This window comes from Cupressus sempervirens, chromosome 5 (assembly GCF_028749045.1).
Source record: "Cupressus sempervirens isolate cs-2001-9-10 chromosome 5, ASM2874904v1, whole genome shotgun sequence".
Lineage (NCBI taxonomy): Eukaryota > Viridiplantae > Streptophyta > Pinopsida > Cupressales > Cupressaceae > Cupressus > Cupressus sempervirens.
In genome coordinates this window covers 618,817,352-618,824,750 of record NC_143122.1, presented here as the reverse complement: position 1 = coordinate 618,824,750, position 7,399 = coordinate 618,817,352, and the positions used below count along the sequence as shown (strand labels likewise).

At 33.6% G+C, this 7,399-nt stretch overlaps 1 pseudogene; it reads right to left on the bottom strand.

The window, feature by feature from the left end:
* Window positions 1–2,487: 2,487 nt before the first annotated feature.
* Window positions 2,488–6,800, bottom strand: LOC149557412 (type I inositol polyphosphate 5-phosphatase 4-like; annotated as a pseudogene).
* Window positions 6,801–7,399: the final 599 nt, after the last annotated feature.

The following is a 7,399-nucleotide window of genomic DNA, read 5'->3' as shown; positions in this document are numbered from 1 at the left end:
AACATTACATTGTGAGGTATGCTCATCGATTCACCTTTGATGACCATGTTGATGAGATGATGATACAGGGATGTACTTTGGTTCCTAGTGCTTTTCATCAGTTATGGGATAGTTTGACACCTTGGGATGAGAGTTGTGATGGGCACAGCATGGCAATAGGTTCTACAGTTGACAACTTGATAATACATGACTTAGAGCAGGAGTTTGGGAGTGATGCTTCAGCATTTGTTGTTACTGATTCTACTCCTTTGGCCATAACATCTCCTAACTTAGCTGGTGGTCAGTCACAGTGGGCTATATCACTTATTCATGGCAAATTTGGTTTAGGTTCCATTTCTTGTTGTTTATCTTGTGATGTCTTTTCACCATCAACAGTGCATGGGAGTTATGGTTATGAGACAGTGGCCAATGATTTGCAGGGTTGTGTTGACTGCAGGAGTTATACAGTGTGTGGTCCATACTTGGTACAGTTTCATTTGAGAGCATTCACCATTGTTGCAGAGTTGGATTGTACATTTCATATAGGCCAGTGGGATGCGTTGATGGTATTTACTATGTTGGCAGTTTGATTTGTCCACTTTACTTGGGTTCTGATGTTCTAAGAGTTTGTGTCTCATGGGTTTCTGACTGTGGCAGTGGTGATTTTGGAGTTTGGTTGAGCTGTAATTGTCAGTTTGATTATGGATTCCTCTTGGTCATATTGCAGAGGATATTGCAAGAGCCTGTGTTAATTGGCAGTAGTATAGTTCATGACTACATTTGGGATCCAGGTGGATTGATTGGTTTATTGTTCAGCCATTTCTTGAGGACAAGCAATATTTGGAAGGGGAGGACTTGTCATGTCCCCTTTTCAAATAATTAAAAATAATAATCTTTTCTAAGGCAGGTAGGCCCAAAAAGGTGAAGTTTCGGAAAAAGGGGATAATCTTTGGAAGCTAATGGACTAATAAATGAAAATTATTATTAAAATATGTTTTATTAACCCCTCTTGGACGTGAGTTAGGGTTATGCCCTCTTTTAAGGAGTTTGGAGGCATTTTGGGCTCATTCCAGAACTTAATTTTTGCGCATTGCTTTGTTGTTTTTCAGAAGCTGCCAAACCTATGAAGAAGGAGACCCAAGAATGGGAGTTTTCAGGTTTTTAGGAAGGCTAAGGATGGGATTTTGAAGCCATTCCATGTGCATGCTCATGCAGAGTTTGCCTTTGTGCTGAACAGTGCAGATTTGTGAGTTTTTGGGTGTATTTTTTGTAAGAGTTTGGTATTTTCGGTTGAGTATTTCATATCAGTTTGGGTTGCTGCTGTATATCAGAATTTTAAATGTTAAAATAGATTTGAATATAGGTATTTGGATATGATTATAATTCTGTGATAGATTATTAAGTATTTGTGGTGATTTCGAGCTATTTTGTGCTATTTTCGGGAGCCCGATGAGCATTGTTTTTGTCCTTCGTTTGGGAGCTATTGTGTGCATGTTATATAGATCTGGAAATTTTATTTTATAGGCTGTTATGCTGCTCAAATTTCTGTAAAAATTTCCACTTTCAGATTTATTAATAATAGGTGAAGCTGTGAAGCTTTTCGCACTATTTTTGGCATACCCGATTTGGGGTTTATTGAGAAATTGGTGGATCTTTGAAATATTGGTTGTTTGATTTTAAAGATCTGATTTGAGGCTTGAAATATCATATAAAATCAGAGAAAGGGACATTTCATAGAGATTCATCCATTAAAGTAAAGAGAATAGAAGAATGGGATTTCCCTACTTTAATCCCTTGAAAGGCCTAGAAAAACTCAAAAAAGAACCATTCACAAGAACTACTACTGAAGAAGTCAAAATGAACTAAAACACAAGTTGAACAAAATAATTATAAAACCAAAAAAGCTTTAGAATTTTGAGTAGAAAATCCTAATCCATGCGGTCATATGCCCTAGAAAACTCTAGTTTAAGAAGCAAACCAAGAGTATTGGAATAATCAATAGAATGGATAACATCATGCACTTTGACAATAGAATCTAGGATTTGATGTCTTGGTACAAAGCCATTTTTCTATGGAGAGACTAGTGAAGAAAGAAAGTGCAAAAGGTGTGAAGTCAATACTTTAGAGAACACTTTATAAATAGAGTTGCAAAGACTGATAGGTCTAAAATCATTGACCAAAGTGATTCCAATTCTTTTTTGAATCAAGGAATAAATGTAGAGTTGATTTCCTTTGGGAGGAATTTAGAACCAAGGAATCCCTTGACTGAATTACAAATATCCTACCCTACAATATCCCAAAAAGACTTGGAAAAAGAACTTTGCACTAGTACATTTGACCCTATTTTTCGACCAAAATTTTCGACCATCTATTAAAATATTTTAGATTGGTCGAAATATGGAAGGAAAAAAATCTTTTTTTAAAAAATCCATTCTCGTGTTGGTCAAAATTTCAACCAACACGGGCTTCATAATGTTAAACTAAAAAAGGGATTTCGCTATTTCATTGTTATGCATTTGCTCGCATGCGGGAGCTGCATGCAAAAATGGTTTTCGCTCTTCTGAATGCCTCCGAAAGATCTGTCCTCGCTATGAAACGCTGATAGATGCTATTTGTAAGTTTCTCTTGTCTTCATTCATCCATTTTCGTTTTGATCTGAGATCGATTGGTGGAGTATTGAGGAAGAATGACTTGCTGTAACAGCGGAAGCCATGGGCGTGCCCTAGTTTGTCATTTTTTAAGCTTCAAACTTCTATTTCTTCCAATGAACCGATAGATGCCTTTAAATTTCAGGGAGGAAGAATGTAACATTATATTTTTCAAAGTTTGTTTTCTTTTTGTTAAATCCTCTTTAAATATTGGTGCTCGAAGACCACAGTTTGGGTTCAAAAGACTTACCTCGAATCAAATCCATCATGGCCATAAGTAGGAGCCAAGTCTAAGACACCTTCCTGCATGCCCTTAGATATTCAGATCCCACTAAATATACAGAGAAAAATATTTTTGAAAAAAAGTTTCAATAAAATCTTAGCACATCTATGAATGTTCAATAAAATTATTCATCAAGAATGATTTTTTTATGATTTGGGTCATAAAATTAATCCAAACCCTGGCATTTCAATCCAATGCCATAGATTATGTATCTACCTGATCTTTTTCGAATAGAGTTTCCCAATTTTTTTCTCCCATGAGTTGTTTACTATCAGAATAATGGAGTGCAAGACGATAATTCAAATCTCCAAGCCAAATAATTTGATTGCAAAAGGAAAGAAAATATAGAACCAAATCAGACAGACAACATATTACCTAAACCTTTGTCATACATTATTATAGATAATTGTAAGATCTCATATGAAGTTTTCTCATTTGCTTTTTCTTTAAAAATTTAATGGTATTGAGTTATTCAATATCTATTTGGGAGTATAAGGATACAATATTAAAACCTACCCATGCTCCAAAATTCTCTCTGGGGTTTTCTATGAGAGAATCTTGTTTGTTTGGTGAAAGTGGGTCTTCTTCATTATCTCCCTCACATCAGAATTCCTCAATATCTCATCACCTTCTTTCTCTCCTGATGTCAAATGGCTACAAATAAAGCAGAAGCTTGTCTGATTGAATAGCATGTTGATCGAAACAGAGCCTTGTAAATAAGTAAAATATTTGTTAAATAGGTATTCCTCTAGAGTATGAGTAATCTTAGATACAAGAATATTGAACAACTTTTAAAATCTTGAAATGAACTATTCCCTACAATAGTTCATTTGAATAGTGTGGAAAACATGAAATAAGTTTTCTAATTATACCTTGTTTCCAAGGTAGCCCATTAGCCCACAACCAACACAAGAAACTTTTATATCTCTGACATGTTTTCTCAGATCACTACACACCCAAACACACAGAAAAATGCCAACCATCTGTTTGCTAGCTGCCAAGCAATAATTTGGCCCACTTGAATTGAAGTTGTAATTCATCTCACCCAAGTTGGATGAGGATCTTTCTGATGAAGAACTGTATGAGATTGGGCTACGATAAAGAGAATATGGTGAATCTCTCCCACTGAATGAACTTTCATCTTCTGATGAAAGTGACCCAGATGGAGCAAAATTATTATGCCCCTAAGAACCCTCAAAATCAGAATCAAAACTGTAAATTTGATCCTCTGAAGATATTGACCCATCCTTTCTACAAAATGTAAAACTAATGCTTTGATTTCTATCTTTGTTCAATGTATGGTGAATAAGGGCTAACCATTTTGCAACAAGACCATTGTCTTCTATACCCAATATGTTCCCAACGTTTAATGGCACAATTTCCTGAAACCTGCAAAAACAATTGAGATATCCAAAAAAGGGGGTTAAAACTAAGGAATATAACATCTTCTTTGAGAGGAGATAATATCAATATCAATAAATGAAAAGGTCATGGGAAGACTTCTTTTTTGATGTTTGATGAATATCTTTCACTTTCAGTGGTTTGGAGAGAACAATTAGTTAGTTGATTTTTTATTATATAAATATATTCATTATATATAAATTATAAGTTATATAAAAATAATTAATTTTGATAACAAATGAATTAAGCATAAATAGACTAATAATTAAATGTTAAAATGAGTATCTTTTGAAAGTTTTAGTTATGTATGTATATGACATAGTAACTAAATGCAATTAAATGGATCCTTTACTTTTGAAAGAGAGGTTTTGTAAAATATGGGATTCAGGGATTGTGAAGCCTTAATCAGTGATGTTTCTATCATTTTTTAAGAGTATTACCATGACTTTTAGCTTTTTCATTTTTATCCACAAATTGATGGTTTTATGTGACTAAGATTCCCATTATGGAAGAGACTACTTAAGGTTCATGGAATTTCATAATTTATTAGTTGCTCTATTAGTATATTGAATACTCAAATTCCAAGTTTTTGAGAAAAAGGTTCAGATTTTGAGATTGAGAACTTAGTTTTGCCAATGCAATCTATAATTTTCTAAGTTTAAGCAATTATTTTTTAAACTATAAAAATGAATAGTAGAAAAAATGCAACATAATATTATTTAGGAGAAAGCTACTGTTTTTAATTGAAACTGATTGACAACAAGCTAATTACATTTAATACAACTCCTATTGCCAACATTTTTCAATATACACTTCATTCATGATATCTTTTTTGTTCAAACACCAAGCTTTTGATTAGTCTGACTAAGGTTTTTATCCAAGAAATTCAGTATTTTGGCAGCTGCTATCTATGCTTGTGAAGTTTTTATTTGATTTGTTTATTCTTAGCTATTGATGGTCAGCATGCAGTAAAATTGACTAACTGGCATGTTGGGCTAATCAAACTGAAAAAAGTAAAATGAAAGCTGTTTATTTTTAGACCTCAAATGCACACTACACAGGCACAGTTGTTATACTACGCCTGCAATTAAAGATAGTGAGATGAGATTCCACTTGATAATCTCTAGAAGATAGTTGATCAAGGGCCACTTCCAAGAAAATCAAAAGATTGGATGAACACTCAGTCAAAGGAGGAATCACCCTGGCCCAACAGGAACAGGATTACCTGTATGCACCTAACAAAATGACTTACCCATGAATTGAAACCCAATTGACTAGAAAAAGAAGAGTAAACACATTTTCTGTTGATACAACTAATTGGAATGAGATGAGAGGATATTGTTTTTACCCAAAAACATAGATATCTGCTGGAGTTGATGATACCCATTCATCCAAATTGAGGCCATTGTGGGGCACTTCACCTCCTACATTCCATGTTCCCACAAATACCCTGCAACCCCAAAAAAAAAAAATTGAAGTCATATTTTTCTTGTAATGCAACATGGGTTAAATTGATAGCTCAGTGTTTTAGAAGAAAAGATTTTATAGGCAGTGGCAAAACAGTAACACCTTATCAAATCTTAGCTGAATTTATCTGAATCCACTTTAATGAGTGATATACCTTAGATCTTGCATGCTTGTATCCTAAGACATATATGGCTCATGTCTTTCTGGTGTGTCATATGTAGGTTTGGTCACCAAATTTTTTGTCATGTTCGAGAAAAGTAGTAAGAATTACAGTTGTGCTAATTCAGATATAAAAATAGGATCATGGAACCTGATTCAAAATGTTAATTAATACAAAATCTAATTGTACCAACTTATCATTTTTATTTGTATCAAGTATGAAACCTTGAAAACTTGAATTCTACTTGGCCACTAAATAGACCTCCCCTCATTAGAAAATCTAATAAAAATTGATAGCAATGCAAAGACAAGAAACAGTGGTTCCCAATGAGTTGATGTCTTTTGGTAAGTTATCAAATTAACACCCAACTTATCATTGTTTTCAAAACAATGATTTGAGCACCAAAATATTTGACCTTATACTAGAAAAATTAACTCTTTTTAAGAGCACTGATCTGTAGTATTAGATGTCTCCTTGAGAAATTTGAAATATTTTTAGGATAAACTACACTTCATTGAAGCAAGCTAGAAAGTTTTCAAAAGTAAAAGCTTTAGTGCAATACGACCATGAACATCCAAAACAAGGACAAACTAAACCACAATTATAAAAATTAGGTGCACATTCTTCCTTGTGAGAATGTGATTACCTTCAATAAATCCATCAGCTTGAAACTTTTCAGGTTTTGACTTTATATTTAGCCATTTCTTGGCAACCAACTTCGGCCATGAATACTGCACGTACAAAAAACCAAGCAAGATCATTTAATCAACTTCATTGTCTACAAAATATGGGTTGATCAATGTATATGGTAATGTTCAAAGAGTGTTTCGGTGAAACATGCCTTATTCTTCTTTTCATCCATTGGTAGAGACAAGTTGAATAGAATGATGATGTAGCCAGAAATGTGGGTCTTAAGAGTTTAGCAACCCTACAACTCTTTTATATAGATAGCAGAGAATGGATGGAAACATTTTTCTTATTTACAGAGATTCTGCTTAGCTATGGGTTGACGTCACAGCTAAGAAGAAATATATTTGTAAATAAGAATGGAGAACCACTATTTTGACAACCAACCAAAAGACCAGACATAGAAAGCTCTGTCAATGGAGAATAATGATTTTGACTTATTAATTGGAATGTCAAGGTTTACATGGCCTGCAATTTATAAAAAGTATTATGTATTTTATAGTATGATTTAAACTAATCACATGGTTACACCGAGCTTCTCTTTTCGTGGATTTCTTATAGTTTAAGATCTAAAAGTTTGAGCAATAGGTTGAGTGGGGCAAACGTTATGAAATCATGTTTTAGCTCAGAAATTGACATGTGGAAGTATCATATTGACATTTGATTTTATATTCAAATTTAGTAACTACTAAAAGATGATAGAAATCATATTTTATGGGAAGAATAATTGCTGCCCAATTTAAAATTTGAAATTGGATGGTGCATGTTAGAAGC